The 15,739-nt window shown below is 51.0% G+C and overlaps 2 long non-coding RNA genes across 3 annotated transcripts; both read left to right on the forward strand.

Moving 5' to 3' along the window:
* The first annotated feature begins 370 nt into the window (after positions 1 to 370).
* LOC125182452 (uncharacterized) lies at positions 371 to 9,351 on the forward strand. 2 transcript variants are annotated; one of them, XR_010829975.1, is made up of 4 exons: positions 371 to 1,743; positions 1,838 to 2,396; positions 6,314 to 6,460; positions 7,317 to 9,351. It is a non-coding gene; the product is annotated as an uncharacterized lncRNA (long non-coding RNA). The 2 variants fall into 2 exon arrangements; XR_010829976.1 differs by lacking the exon at positions 6,314 to 6,460.
* Positions 9,352 to 12,010: 2,659 nt separating this feature from the next.
* Positions 12,011 to 13,156, forward strand: LOC136790253 (uncharacterized). The gene is made up of 3 exons (XR_010829791.1): positions 12,011 to 12,594; positions 12,668 to 12,831; positions 12,926 to 13,156. It is a non-coding gene; the product is annotated as an uncharacterized lncRNA (long non-coding RNA).
* Positions 13,157 to 15,739: the final 2,583 nt, after the last annotated feature.

Raw genomic sequence — 15,739 nt, forward strand, 5'->3', positions numbered from 1 at the left:
TCACCTTGTGGCCCCTGAGGAGTTCTTCATCGCGCAGCTTTTGGGGTTTCTTCAGTGCAGCCTCTGAGGAGTGCTTTCTTGAGCAGCATTTGGTGTGTTCTTCCCTGCGACTTGAGGAGTGCTTCTACGTCCACCTTTTGAGGTTCTCCACACCACGTTTCCCCTGAGGAGAGAGCTTCATCGTCCAACTTCAGGAGTTTTCTTCGCAGTGGCCCTTGAGGAGTAATTCTTCGTGGAGCTTTTCATATTTCCTTCACGTTGTGGCCTCTGAGGAGTGCTTCTCTGTGCAGCGTTTGGTGTTTTCTTCAGTGTGCGACCACGAAGGAGTGCATCATCATGCAGGCTTTGGTGTTTTCTTCACAGCGACCCTAAGGAGTTCGTCAAAGTGCAGGTTTTGGGGTTCTCGTCACCATGTTTTCCTGGAGGAGAGCTTCATCGTGCAACTTCTGGTACTGTTTTCATCTTGTTGCCCCTGAGAAGTGCTTCATCTTCCAACAATTGTTTTTTTTTTCTCATTCCAGGCCCTGAGGATTGCTTCGTCGTGCAGCTTCTGGTGTTTTCTTCCGTGTGGCCCCTGAGGAGTTCTGCATCGTTCTGCTTTTGGGGTTCTCTTCACCACGTTTCCCATGAGGAGAGCTTCTTTGTTCAGCTTTTGGTGTTTCTGCACTGCAGCCTCGGAGGAGTGATTTGTTGAGCAGCTTTGGTTATTTTCTTCACTGCGCCTTGAGGAGTGCTTCTGCATCCGGCTTTTGGTATTTCTTCGCTGCAGTTCCTGAGGAGCGGTTTCTTGAGCAGCTCGTAGTGTCTCCTTCACGTTGCGATACTTGAGGAGATCTGCATCGTCCAGCTTTTGGCGTTCCCCATGCCACATTTCCCCTGAGGAGTTCTTCATCTTGCAATCTTTGGTGTTTACTTCTCTGCAGCCCTGAGGAATTCTTCGTCGTCCAGCTTTTGGGGTTCTCTTCACCACATTTTCCCTGAGGAGAGCAATATCGTCTATCTTTTTTGTTTTCTTCTCCTTGTGGCCCCTGAGGAGTTCTTCATCGTGCAGCTTTTGGGGTTTCTTCAGTGCAGCCTCTGAGGAGTGCTTTCTTGAGCAGCGCTTGGTGTGTTCTTTCCCGCGTCTTGAGGAGTGCTTCTACGTCCACGTTTGGAGGTTCTCTTCACCACGTTTCCCCTGAGGAGAGCTTCATCGTCCGGGTTTTGGAGTTTTCTTCGCAGTGGCCCTTGAGGAGTAATTCTTCGTGGAGCTTTTTGTGTTTTCTTCACCTTGTGGCCCCGAGGATTGCTTCTACATGTAGCTTGTGGTGTTTTCTTCACTACGCCCCTGAGGAGTTGTTCATCGTGAAGCTCTTGGTGTTTTCTTCACTACGGCCCTGAGGAGTTCTTCATCGTGCAGCTTCTGGTGTTTTCTACACTGCGGCCCTGAGGAATTCTGCATCGTCCAACCTTTGGGGTTCTCCTCACCGTGTTTTCCCTGAGGAGAACTTCTTCGTACAACTATTGGTATTGTTTTCACCTTGTTGCCCATGAGAAGTGCTTCATCATCCAACCTTTGGTGTTTCTTTTCTCGTTCCAGGTCCCGAGGAGTTCTTCATCGTGCAGGTTTTGGGGTTCTCTTCACTGCGGCCCCTGAGGAGTTCTGCATCGTGCAGGTTTTGCGGTTCTCCAGAGCACGTTGCCCCTGAGGAGAGCTTCGTGGTGCAGCTTTCGGTGTTTTCATCTCTCTGCGACCCTGGAGGAGTACGCCATTGTGCAGCTTTTGGTGTTGTTTTCACCTTGTTTCCCCTGAGAAGTTCTTCATCTTCCAACATTTGGTGTTTTTCTCTCGTTGCAGGCCCAGAGGAGCTTTTCACCGTGCAGCTCTTCCTGTTTTCTTCACTGCGGCCCTTGAGGACTTCTTCCTCGTGCAGCTTTTGGTGTTTTCTTCACCGAGGCCCTTTTGGCATCTCCGATGTCTGCAGCCAGAGCGACAGATCAGCTGCATGAAGTGTGAAGAAGCACATTCGTCTGTTTGTTTTCAGTTTGCCAAGCGCTCATGTCAAATAGAGCTCGCTCTTTGTTGTACTAGGAGGTGCCAAGTGACGTTTTTTCTTCTCCTCCTTTTCAGTCCTGCTGCTCCTTCAAACCGTTGAGGAGTTATCTTGCCTTTTGCAGTGGGTTTCCGTGGCAACGTTTAGGTAGCGGGGGGGGGCCATCGGGGTGGGTTCTGTGAGAAGAATCCAGAAGCTGCCCCATGTTAGGGAAGGGCCTTGCCGCTGGCCAGGGCTGGGCCAATAAGCGATATTGTTTGCGCCTCTGTGAGAGCAGACTGAAGAAAGGCAAAACAAAAAACCTGCTGCGGAACAGCAGCTGGGAGAGAGAGAGGAGTGAGAGACAGCCTTGCAGACGCCAAGGTCAGTGAAGAAGGAGGGGGAGAGGTGCTCCAGGCGCCGGAGCAGAAGTCCCCTGCGGCCTGTGGTGAGGCCCGTGGTGAAGCAGGCTGTCCCCCTGCTGCCCGTGGCGTACCACGGTGGAGCGGGGTTCCACGCTGCAGAGCACGGTGGAGCAGGGTCAGAGAGTGACCGAGAAGGAGCGGCGGAGCCAAAGTGCTCCAGACTGACCGCAGCCCCCATTGCCCCGTTCCCCTGCGCCGCTGGGGGGGAGGAGGTGGGAGGGGGCGGATGGGGGGGAAAAATCTTTCTCCCTCCCTACTCTGAGTCTGTTTTGCCCATCACGAGAACTGTTGAGTGATCTCCCCGTCCTCATCTGAGCCCTTGAGCCCTCTGCATCGTATTTTCTCCCCCTTTCCCTTTGAGGAGGGGGAGCGAGAGAGCGGCCGTGGTGGAACTCGGCTGCCCACCCGAGTCAAACCAGCACACCATAACACCTCAGCTAAATTCCCTTTGGTGCATCTGAAGCCCTTTCTTCCTTGTGCTAAATATATGGCCTGGGGAGAAGTTTGTTCACTTCTTCTTTGCAGCATCCTTCTGCGCATCTTGGTTCTGCCTTCTCTTGACATTAAAGAGTTTGTCCCTTAAGCCAACGGTTAACGTTTCCTTAGAGAGCATGTTTTCTAAAAGTCTGATCCCAAGAAGGATCCTTCTTGGCATCAGACTGACTGGGTTCTTTGGCTGCTTTCTGCTTGGTGGGTGTGTTCCTTGGAATATAATCCTCAGCAATAGACACAGTTTGAGTGGAAAATGTAAGAGTAGACCCCCCGCTCCGGATGGAGCAGTTTTCCGTCAGCCGTTCCCTCTCTCCTTCTTCAAGCTGCTGATGGGAGCACGAGGTGGGAGGGTGTCGAAGGCTTTCGGAAGGCGATGCATGGGTGTCTTCCCTGAGCAAGGTGTTCCGCTGGCGGAGAAGGAAATGGCTTTGTTGTTTGTTTCTCACCATCTGCACTTTGTTGCAGTTTTGGTTGGGGTTGCCTAACTCCATGTAAGCTATTGGATTCTTTCCTTGAGTATTTTTGCAGGAATGGAAATGTACCTCCTTAGTTCAAAGAGTGAGATAATTCTCCTGTTATTCGCTTAATTTTCAATGTCATGTAACTTTTCCTACAATTTGCTCTCACTGGAGGGCCCCAGCCATGAGCGCTCTCCTCTTAAGGCACCTCCAGCGTTAAGGAGAAGGGGAAAGACTTTGGGAGTGCCTTTTGTGTCTTCCCAGTGGGATGCTGATGCTCTAAACTTTTCTTTCACGGAGCGCGACCTGAATCTCCAAAAGCAAACACCACCAACAAAACAAAAACGAAACGAGCCCCACAGCTCTTAGTTTTCTTTATCGTCTATTTAAGCTATTGGAGAAGCAACTTTGTCAGTATGATGCTTGCATGGTCTTCTAACATTTGGGTTACCGTCCAGACTGACAGGAGGAAGACGCAGCCTTTCTAGATCCGGTTTGTATCGCTAAGAACCCCTGGTTTTGAAGATGACATCTAGCGGGAAGTTGCATAGTGGGGTCTTGTTCGACATCTTCATCGACGACTTTGATGAGGGAATAGTGTCTGCCCTCCAGAGGTACGCTGGTGATACAAAGCTGGGAGGAGTGGCCGGCACGCCAGAAGGCTGTGCTGCCTTTCAGTGAGACCTGGGCAGGCTGGAGAGCTGGGCAGGAAGAAACCAGCTGAGGTTTAACAAAAGCAATTGCACCTGGGAAGGGGAAGTGCATCTATTAGTCCAGGCTGGGGGATGAGCTGCTGGAGAGGAGCTGTGCGGAGAAGGACCTGGGGGTCCTGGTGGCCGACAGGTTTGCCATGATCCAGCAGTGTGCCCTGGTGGCCAAGAAGGCCAATGGGATCCAGGGGTGCATTAAAAGTAGCGTGACCAGCAGGTCAAGGGAGGTGATCCTCCCCCTCTCCTCTGCCCTGGTCAGGCCTCCCATGGAGTACTGTGTCCAGTTCTGGGCTCCCCAGTGTGAGAAACACAGTTGCAAGTTCTGAGATCTTTCTCGCAATCTGGGGGCTTGTGCAGGATCTTGCCGCCTACCAGAGAGTTCTTGCCACCACAGAGAGGAAGGTGCACCCTGCTGATTTCAGCGGTTCCGTTGGGAACCGTGGGTTGTCTCGGGATGGCCGACAAAGGACCGAGACTGTTAATCTGAAGACAGGCTCTGTGAAGCACTGGGGAGAAGGGAGGCCACCGCAGACGTACCACAGACACGTGTCAGACGCAGGACAGGCACAGGGCTAACAGCTGGAGGGAAAAATCAGCATTTCCAATTAATCCAGAACATCTCTCGAGTTCTATCTCGAAAGAATTGTTGGATTTGCACCCAGAAGCCTAGAAAGACTGAAAGGGCCTTGTCCCTGATTGCTATTCTAGCAGCAACTGTGTCTGGATTGTCAAGATTACTAACAAGGACTGATCATACTCTGTCCTGGGAAGGAACAGATTTTGAAGTTGAGCTCCCTACACGTAATCCTGGCTACAATATAGTGTGTTATCAAAGGTGCCTTTTAAGCAACACTGATAGAAACTCAGGGGGCAAGAGGACTGACCCTGGGTGTGGAAATAGTATCCATGAAGTAAGGAATAATCCATACTGTATCGAATATGGTAGCTACGGGAATGCTAATATACATAATGCAGACCAGATACACCATGAGAATCCTGGAACCGGGTGGCCTGTCCCAAATGGCAAGGGGTGGTAGTGGCTCTGTGGCCATAAAGCCAGGGAGGTGTTGCCCCTAGGACGGAAGGGAGCTTGCACCCTGAGGGCAGTAATTCCAAACGTAGCTAAGATTGAAGACTCTAAAAGCCAAAGCCCCCTTGAGACCCCACGCGGAATTAAGCGGACGCCAGATAATCCTCTAGTAAAAAGAAAGGAGGCATTTCACAGTTTTGCAGGGTGGTTTTTACCTCGGTTAGGGGTGGGCGAATTAGAAAAAGCTATTGTAAATGTCCCAGTTATAACTGAAGAACTAGAAAATAACACTCTGGATGCAGTCCGGGCACTACAAAAAGAGGCAAGGAGTTTGCAAAAATAGTACTCCACAGTCGAATGCTATTAGATTTATTGCTAACCTCACAAGGAGGAGCATGCACTGTAATTAATGCTAGTTGCTGTATGTATGTAGATCAAATGGGAGAAATTTGACCAGTCTCAAAAACATTTGGGAAAAACAATAACACACTCAGAAAAACAAGATCCTGCATAGAGTGGCTCAAGATGACGCTTCCTGGGGATTTAGAAACGTTTGGGAGAAATTAACTTCGCGGTTACCTGAACGGAATTGGCTCAAACGACTACTTGTTGGTATTATAACAATAATGGCATTGTGTATCCGTCATCCCCCATGACATCGGAAGAAGATTATTGCGCCTTAATGTTGGAAAAACTCAAGAGTGGGGTATGTGAAGAGGCGCAAAAAGAACAATAGGAGTAAGAAAAGAAGAGGGGTGGAATTGTGAGAAACCAAGTAGTGTTTTTGCGACAGAAGGTGTTTTTGCAGTGGAAAATTGCACTAGGGTTGCATATTCAAAAGTGATTGTGCGGCATAGCAGTGGGGAGTATGTTGAGCAGATAAAGGAAAGGTCCGCCTGTCCCAAAAGAAGGAGGATAGCTAAGAAAAACAGGATGAACAGTACAACATCAGGAAAAACCCAAATGACAGGCCCTCTAGTCACGAGAGAAGAAGGACAAATAAACAAAAAGGAAAAGGAGAAATGAACAGTCGGTCAAGTAAAATTGTGTATCTGTGGTACAGAAGTGCGTCGAGTAGGTTGTGAACCTGTAGTACTCAGCCAATGAGGAAACAGGAGAAATCAGGTGTCGGGTAACAGGGAATATAAAGTTATAATAAACTTTTATTGTGTGCTTCCGCTTGCAGGACACCCGCCATTGCACTTGAGAATCACATAGCTTCACAGAAACTCATGTCTGCAGAAAATTATTGAGCTTTTTCATGCACCAGTGAAAAGGAGATGCAGTTCCGCAAGAAGCTGAAGCAAAAGCTCTGTGTCACTGGGGAGTTCTGGTGAGGAAGAAGGAGATTTGCGTTCTCACAGTGGATGGTTTGAACCGAGTTTAGTCCTGTGGGCTGTGTCAGCAGAACCGTCTTTGTTGTGTAGCCTTTGAGGAGTTTGAGGACTCCATTTCGTGTCTCTGGGCAGCACGGGGAAGCGGGCAGTGTACTGTGTGTCAGCGGGGATTCATTAGAGGAGGGACTTATTGACGGGCAATGTCAGTGTGCCCTGCACAATGCCGCTGCCGCCTTGCTGGAGCAGTTTGCGTGCTCCTGTGGTCAAAATGTGCCTCTCGGTGGGCCGGGGGGCAAGGCGAGGCAGAGCTGGAGGCGGTGTCAGGGAGGCCTCGTCGCCCCTGCGAGGCGCTGCGCCAGGCCTCAGCCCTGGGAGGCCGGCCATTGGGTGCCACAGCTCCACGCTGCCTAGCAACAAGCGCCAGCGGGCTCGCTATTGGCTGCGCCCAGAGGCGCCAAGGCAGGCGGCCAATGGGGCGGCGCCTGGCTGTGAGGGAGCGGAGGTGTCACAGCGCGGGGTGGGTGACGTGGTGCTGGGTGTGCTGGGGCTGCGGCACTCCGGCGATGGCGGCGCGCAGGCGAGGCGGGCTGCTTGTGGCCCCTGAGGAGAGCTTCTGCGTGCAGCTTTCGGTGTTTTCGTCACTGCGACCCCGGAGGAGTGCGTCACCGTGCAGCTTGTGGGGTTTTCTTCACCGTGGCCCTGAGGAGTTCTTCATCGTGCAGCTTTCGGGGTTCTCTTCACCACTTTTCCCCTGAGGAGAGCTTCGTTGTCCAGCTTTTGGTGTTGTTTTAACCTTGTTGCCCCTGAGAAGTGCTTCATCTTCCAACTTTGGGTGTTTTTTTCTTGTTCCAGGCCCTGAGGATTGCTTCATCGTGCAGCTTCTGTTGTTTTCTTCACTGCGGCCCCTGAGGAGTTCTTCGTCGCGCAGCTTTTGGTGTTTCTTCACTGCGGTTCCTGAGGAGTGGTTTATTGAGCAGCTTTCAGTGTCTCCTTCACGTTGCGGTACTTGAGGAGATCTGCATCGTCCAGCTTTTGGCGTTCCCCATGCCACATTTCCCCTGAGGAGTTCTTCATCTTGCAATCTTTGGTGTTTACTTCTCTGCGGCCCTGAGGAATTCTTCGTCGTCCAGCTTTTGGGGTTTTCTTCACCACATTTCCCCTGAGGAGTTCTTCATCTTGCAACCTTTGGTGTTTACTTCTCTGCGGCCCTGAGGAATTCTTCGTCGTCCAGCTTTTGGGGTTCTCTTCGCCACATTTTCCCTGAGGAGAGCAATATCGTCTATCTTTTTTGTTTTCTTCACCTTGTGGCCCCTGAGGAGTTCTTCATCGCGCAGCTTTTGGGGTTTCTTCAGTGCAGCCTCTGAGGAGTGCTTTCTTGAGCAGCATTTGGTGTGTTCTTCCCTGCGACTTGAGGAGTGCTTCTACGTCCACCTTTTGAGGTTCTCCACACCACGTTTCCCCTGAGGAGAGAGCTTCATCGTCCAACTTCAGGAGTTTTCTTCGCAGTGGCCCTTGAGGAGTAATTCTTCGCGGAGCTTTTCATATTTCCTTCACGTTGTGGCCTCTGAGGAGTGCTTCTCTGTGCAGCGTTTGGTGTTTTCTTCAGTGTGCGACCACAAAGGAGTGCATCATCATGCAGGCTTTGGTGTTTTCTTCACAGCGGCCCTAAGGAGTTCGTCAAAGTGCAGGTTTTGGGGTTCTCGTCACCATGTTTTCCTGGAGGAGAGCTTCATCGTGCAACTTCTGGTACTGTTTTCATCTTGTTGCCCCTGAGAAGTGCTTCATCTCCCAACAATTGTTTTTTTTTTCTCATTCCAGGCCCTGAGGATTGCTTCGTCGTGCAGCTTCTGGTGTTTTCTCCCGTGTGGCCCCTGAGGAGTTCTGCATCGTTCTGCTTTTGGGGTGCTCTTCACCACGTTTCCCATGAGGAGAGCTTCTTCGTTCAGCTTTTGGTGTTTCTGCACTGCAGCCTCGGAGGAGTGATTTGTTGAGCAGCTTTGGTTATTTTCTTCACTGCGCCTTGAGGAGTGCTTCTGCATCCAGCTTTTGGTATTTCTTCGCTGCAGTTCCTGAGGAGCGGTTTCTTGAGCAGCTCGTAGTGTCTCCTTCACGTTGCGATACTTGAGGAGATCTGCATCGTCCAGCTTTTGGCGTTCCCCATGCCACATTTCCCCTGAGGAGTTCTTCATCTTGCAATCTTTGGTGTTTACTTCTCTGCGGCCCTGAGGACTTCTTCGTCGTCCAGCTTTCGGGGTTTTCTTCACCACATTTCCCCTGAGGAGTTCTTCATCTTGCAACCTTTGGTGTTTACTTCTCTGCGGCCCTGAGGAATTCTTCGTCGTCCAGCTTTTGGGGTTCTCTTCGCCACATTTTCCCTGAGGAGAGCAATATCGTCTTTTTTGTTTTCTTCACCTTGTGGCCCCTGAGGAGTTCTTCATCGCGCAGCTTTTGGGGTTTCTTCAGTGCAGCCTCTGAGGAGTGCTTTCTTGAGCAGCATTTGGTGTGTTCTTCCCTGCGACTTGAGGAGTGCTTCTACGTCCACCTTTTGAGGTTCTCTTCACCACGTTTCCCCTGAGGAGAGAGCTTCATCATCCAACTTCAGGAGTTTTCTTCGCAGTGGCCCTTGAGGAGTAATTCTTCGTGGAGCTTTTTGTGTTTTCTTCACCTTGTGGCCCCGAGGATTGCTTCTACATGTAGCTTGTGGTGTTTTCTTCACTACGCCCCTGAGGAGTTGTTCATCGTGAAGCTCTTGGTGTTTTCTTCACTACGGCCCTGAGGAGTTCTTCATCGTGCAGCTTCTGTTGTTTTCTTCACTGCGGCCCCTGAGGAGTTCTTCGTCGCGCAGCTTTTGGTGTTTCTTCACTGCAGTTCCTGAGGAGTGGTTTATTGAGCAGCTTTTAGTGTCTCCTTCACGTTGCGGTACTTGAGGAGATCTGCATCGTCCAGCTTTTGGCGTTCCCCATGCCACATTTCCCCTGAGGAGTTCTTCATCTTGCAATCTTTGGTGTTTACTTCTCTGCGGCCCTGAGGAATTCTTCGTCGTCCAGCTTTTGGGGTTTTCTTCACCACATTTCCCCTGAGGAGTTCTTCATCTTGCAACCTTTGGTGTTTACTTCTCTGCGGCCCTGAGGAATTCTTCGTCGTCCAGCTTTTGGGGTTCTCTTCGCCACATTTTCCCTGAGGAGAGCAATATCGTCTTTTTTGTTTTCTTCACCTTGTGGCCCCTGAGGAGTTCTTCATCGCGCAGCTTTTGGGGTTTCTTCAGTGCAGCCTCTGAGGAGTGCTTTCTTGAGCAGCATTTGGTGTGTTCTTCCCTGCGACTTGAGGAGTGCTTCTACGTCCACCTTTTGAGGTTCTCCACACCACGTTTCCCCTGAGGAGAGAGCTTCATCGTCCAACTTCAGGAGTTTTCTTCGCAGTGGCCCTTGAGGAGTAATTCTTCGTGGAGCTTTTCATATTTCCTTCACGCTGTGGCCTCTGAGGAGTGCTTCTCTGTGCAGCGTTTGGTGTTTTCTTCAGTGTGCGACCACGAAGGAGTGCATCATCATGCAGGCTTTGGTGTTTTCTTCACAGCGGCCCTAAGGAGTTCGTCAAAGTGCAGGTTTTGGGGTTCTCGTCACCATGTTTTCCTGGAGGAGAGCTTCATCGTGCAACTTCTGGTACTGTTTTCATCTTGTTGCCCCTGAGAAGTGCTTCATCTTCCAACAATTGTTTTTTTTTTCTCATTCCAGGCCCTGAGGATTGCTTCGTCGTGCAGCTTCTGGTGTTTTCTTCCGTGTGGCCCCTGAGGAGTTCTGCATCGTTCTGCTTTTGGGGTTCTCTTCACCACGTTTCCCATGAGGAGAGCTTCTTCGTTCAGCTTTTGGTGTTTCTGCACTGCAGCCTCGGAGGAGTGATTTGTTGAGCAGCTTTGGTTATTTTCTTCACTGCGCCTTGAGGAGTGCTTCTGCATCCAGCTTTTGGTATTTCTTGGCTGCAGTTCCTGAGGAGCGGTTTCTTGAGCAGCTCGTAGCGTCTCCTTCACGTTGCGATACTTGAGGAGATCTGCATCGTCCAGCTTTTGGCGTTCCCCATGCCACATTTCCCCTGAGGAGTTCTTCATCTTGCAATCTTTGGTGTTTACTTCTCTGCGGCCCTGAGGAGTTCTTCGTCGTCCAGCTTTTGGGGTTTTCTTCACCACATTTCCCCTGAGGAGTTCTTCATCTTGCAACCTTTGGTGTTTACTTCTCTGCGGCCCTGAGGAATTCTTCGTCGTCCAGCTTTTGGGGTTTTCTTCGCCACATTTCCCCTGAGGAGTTCTTCATCTTGCAACCTTTGGTGTTTACTTCTCTGCGGCCCTGAGGAATTCTTCGTCGTCCAGCTTTTGGGGTTCTCTTCGCCACATTTTCCCTGAGGAGAGCAATATCGTCTTTTTTGTTTTCTTCACCTTGTGGCCCCTAAGGAGTTCTTCATCGCGCAGCTTTTGGGGTTTCTTCAGTGCAGCCTCTGAGGAGTGCTTTCTTGAGCAGCATTTGGTGTGTTCTTCCCTGCGACTTGAGGAGTGCTTCTACGTCCACCTTTTGAGGTTCTCCACACCACGTTTCCCCTGAGGAGAGAGCTTCATCGTCCGGGTTTTGGAGTTTTCTTCGCAGTGGCCCTTGAGGAGTAATTCTTCGTGGAGCTTTTCATATTTCCTTCACGTTGTGGCCTCTGAGGAGTGCTTCTCTGGGCAGCGTTTGGTGTTTTCTTCAGTGTGCGACCACGAAGGAGTGCATCATCATGCAGGCTTTGGTGTTTTCTTCACAGCGGCCCTAAGGAGTTCGTCAAAGTGCAGGTTTTGGGGTTCTCGTCACCATGTTTTCCTGGAGGAGAGCTTCATCGTGCAACTTCTGGTACTGTTTTCATCTTGTTGCCCCTGAGAAGTGCTTCATCTTCCAACAATTGTTTTTTTTTTCTCATTCCAGGCCCTGAGGATTGCTTCGTCGTGCAGCTTCTGGTGTTTTCTTCCGTGTGGCCCCTGAGGAGTTCTGCATCGTTCTGCTTTTGGGGTGCTCTTCACCACGTTTCCCATGAGGAGAGCTTCTTCGTTCAGCTTTTGGTGTTTCTGCACTGCAGCCTCGGAGGAGTGATTTGTTGAGCAGCTTTGGTTATTTTCTTCACTGCGCCTTGAGGAGTGCTTCTGCATCCAGCTTTTGGTATTTCTTCGCTGCAGTTCCTGAGGAGCGGTTTCTTGAGCAGCTCGTAGTGTCTCCTTCACGTTGCGATACTTGAGGAGATCTGCATCGTCCAGCTTTTGGCGTTCCCCATGCCACATTTCCCCTGAGGAGTTCTTCATCTTGCAATCTTTGGTGTTTACTTCTCTGCGGCCCTGAGGACTTCTTCGTCGTCCAGCTTTTGGGGTTTTCTTCACCACATTTCCCCTGAGGAGTTCTTCATCTTGCAACCTTTGGTGTTTACTTTTCTGCGGCCCTGAGGAATTCTTCGTCGTCCAGCTTTTGGGGTTTTCTTCACCACATTTCCCCTGAGGAGTTCTTCATCTTGCAACCTTTGGTGTTTACTTCTCTGCGGCCCTGAGGAATTCTTTGTCGTCCAGCTTTTGGGGTTCTCTTCACCACATTTTCCCTGAGGAGAGCAATATTGTCTATCTTTTTTGTTTTCTTCACCTTGTGGCCCCTGAGGAGTTCTTCATCGCGCAGCTTTTGGGGTTTCTTCAGTGCAGCCTCTGAGGAGTGCTTTCTTGAGCAGCATTTGGTGTGTTCTTTCCCGCGACTTGAGGAGTGCTTCTACGTCCACATTTGGAGGTTCTCTTCACCACGTTTCCCCTGAGGAGAGCTTCATCGTCCGGGTTTTGGAGTTTTCTTCGCAGTGGCCCTTGAGGAGTAATTCTTCGTGGAGCTTTTTGTGTTTTCTTCACCTTGTGGCCCCGAGGATTGCTTCTACATGTAGCTTGTGGTGTTTTCTTCACTACGCCCCTGAGGAGTTGTTCATCGTGAAGCTCTTTGTGTTTTCTTCACTACGGCCCTGAGGAGTTCTTCATCGTGCAGCTTCTGGTGTTTTCTACACTGCGGCCCTGAGGAATTCTGCATCGTCCAACCTTTGGGGTTCTCCTCACCGTGTTTTCCCTGAGGAGAACTTCTTCGTACAACTATTGGTATTGTTTTCACCTTGTTGCCCATGAGAAGTGCTTCATCAGCCAACTTTTGGTGTTTCTTTTCTCGTTCCAGGTCCCGAGGAGTTCTTCATCGTGCAGGTTTTGGGGTTCTCTTCACTGCGGCCCCTGAGGAGTTCTGCATCGTGTAGGTTTTGCGGTTCTCCAGAGCACGTTGCCCCTGAGGAGAGCTTCATGGTGCAGCTTTCGGTGTTTTCATCTCTCTGCGACCCTGGAGGAGTACGTCATCGTGCAGCTTTTGGTGTTGTTTTCACCTTGTTTCCCCTGAGAAGTTCTTCATCTTCCAACATTTGGTGTTTTTCTCTCGTTGCAGGCCCAGAGGAGCTTTTCACCATGCAGCTCTTCCTGTTTTCTTCACTGCGGCCCTTGAGGACTTCTTCCTCGTGCAGCTTTTGGTGTTTTCTTCACCGAGGCCCTTTTTGGCATCTCCGATGTCTGCAGCCAGAGCGACGGATCAGCTGCATGAAGTGTGAAGAAGCACATTCGTCTGTTTGTTTTCAGTTTGCCAAGCGCTCATGTCAAATAGAGCTCTTTCTTTGTTGTACTAGGAGGTGCCAGGTGTCGTTTTTTCTTCTCCTCCTTTTCAGTCCTGCTGCTCCTTCAAAGCGTTGAGGAGTTATCTTGCCTTTTGCAGTGGGTTTCCGTGGCAACGTTTAGGTAGTGGGGGGCCATCGGGGTGGGTTCTGTGAGAAGAATCCAGGAGCTGCCCCATGTTAGGGAAGGGCCTTGCCCCTGGCCAGGGCTGGGCCAATAAGCGATATTGTTTGCGCCTCTGTGAGAGCAGATTGAAGAAAGGCAAAACAAAAAACCTGCTGCGGAACAGCAGCTGGGAGAGAGAGAGGAGTGAGAGACAGCCTTGCAGACGCCAAGGTCAGTGAAGAAGGAGGGGGAGAGGTGCTCCAGGCGCCGGAGCAGAAGTCCCCTGCGGCCTGTGGTGAGGCCCGTGGTGAAGCAGGCTGTCCCCCTGCTGCCCGTGGCGTACCACGGTGGAGCGGGGTTCCACGCTGCAGAGCACGGTGGAGCAGGGTCAGAGAGTGACCGAGAAGGAGCGGCGGAGCCAAAGTGCTCCAGACTGACCGCAGCCCCCATTGCCCCGTTCCCCTGCGCCGCTGGGGGGGAGGAGGTGGGAGGGGGCGGATGGGGGGGAAAAATCTTTCTCCCTCCCTACTCTGAGTCTGTTTTGCCCATCACGAGAACTGTTGAGTGATCTCCCCGTCCTCATCTGAGCCCTTGAGCCCTCTGCATCGTATTTTCTCCCCCTTTCCCCTTGAGGAGGGGGAGCGAGAGAGCGGCCGTGGTGGAACTCGGCTGCCCACCCGAGTCAAACCAGCACACCATAACACCTCAGCTAAATTCCCTTTGGTGCATCTGAAGCCCTTTCTTCCTTGTGCTAAATATATGGCCTGGGGAGAAGTTTGTTCACTTCTTCTTTGCAGCATCCTTCTGCGCATCTTGGTTCTGCCTTCTCTTGACATTAAAGAGTTTGTCCCTTAAGCCAACGGTTAACGTTTCCTTAGAGAGCATGTTTTCTAAAAGTCTGATCCCAAGAAGGATCCTTCTTGGCATCAGACTGACTGGGTTCTTTGGCTGCTTTCTGCTTGGTGGGTGTGTTCCTTGGAATATAATCCTCAGCAATAGACACAGTTTGAGTGGAAAATGTAAGAGTAGACCCCCCGCTCCGGATGGAGCAGTTTTCCGTCAGCCGTTCCCTCTCTCCTTCTTCAAGCTGCTGATGGGAGCACGAGGCGGGAGGGTGTCGAAGGCTTTCTGAAGGCGATGCATGGGTGTCTTCCCTGAGCAAGGTGTTCCGCTGGCGGAGAAGGAAATGGCTTTGTTGTTTGTTTCTCACCATCTGCACTTTGTTGCAGTTTTGGTTGGGGTTGCCCAACTCCACGTAACCTATTGGATTCTTTCCTTGAGTATTTTTGCAGGAACGGAAATGTAACTCCTTAGTTCAAAGAGTGAGATAATTCTCCTGTCATTCGCTTAATTTTCAATGTCATGTAACTTTTCCTACAATTTGCTCTCACTGGAGGGCCCCAGCCATGAGCGCTCTCCTCTTAAGGCACCTCCAGCGTTAAGGAGAAGGGGAAAGACTTTGGGAGTGCCTTTTGTGTCTTCCCAGTGGGATGCTGATGCTCTAAACTTTTCTTTCACGGAGCGCGACCTGAATCTCCAAAAGCAAACACCACCAACAAAACAAAAACGAAACGAGCCCCACAGCTCTTAGTTTTCTTTATCGTCTATTTAAGCTATTGGAGAAGCAACTTTGTCAGTATGATGCTTGCATGGTCTTCTAACATTTGGGTTACCGTCCAGACTGACAGTAGGAAGACGCAGCCTTTCTAGATCTGGTTTGTATCGCTAAGAACCCCTGGTTTTGAAGATGACATCTAGCGGGAAGTTGCATAGTGGGGTCTTGTTCGACATCTTCATCGACGACTTTGATGAGGGAATAGTGTCTGCCCTCCAGAGGTACGCTGGTGATGCAAAGCTGGGAGGAGTGGCCGGCACGCCAGAAGGCTGTGCTGCCTTTCAGTGAGACCTGGGCAGGCTGGAGAGCTGGGCAGGAAGAAACCAGCTGAGGTTTAACAAAAGCAATTGCACCTGGGAAGGGGAAGTGCATCTATTAGTCCAGGCTGGGGGATGAGCTGCTGGAGAGGAGCTGTGCGGAGAAGGACCTGGGGGTCCTGGTGGCCGACAGGTTTGCCATGATCCAGCAGTGTGCCCTGGTGGCCAAGAAGGCCAATGGGCTCCAGGGGTGCATTAAAAGCAGCGTGGCCAGCAGGTCAAGGGAGGTGATCCTCCCCCTCTCCTCTGCCCTGGTCAGGCCTCCCATGGAGTACTGTGTCCAGTTCTGGGCTCCCCAGTGTGAGAAACACAGTTGCAAGTTCTGAGATGTTTCTCACAATCTGGGGGCTTGTGCAGGATCTTGCCGCCTACCAGAGAGTTCTTGCCACCACAGAGAGGAAGGTGCACCCTGCTGATTTCAGCGGTTCCGTTGGGAACCGTGGGTTGTCTCGGGATGGCCGACAAAGGACCGAGACTGTTAATCTGAAGACAGGCTCTGTGAAGCACTGGGGAGAAGGGAGGCCACCGCAGACGTACCACAGACACATGTCAGACG

This window comes from Anser cygnoides, chromosome 3 (genome assembly GCF_040182565.1).
Source record: "Anser cygnoides isolate HZ-2024a breed goose chromosome 3, Taihu_goose_T2T_genome, whole genome shotgun sequence".
Classification (NCBI taxonomy): Eukaryota; Metazoa; Chordata; class Aves; order Anseriformes; family Anatidae; genus Anser; species Anser cygnoides.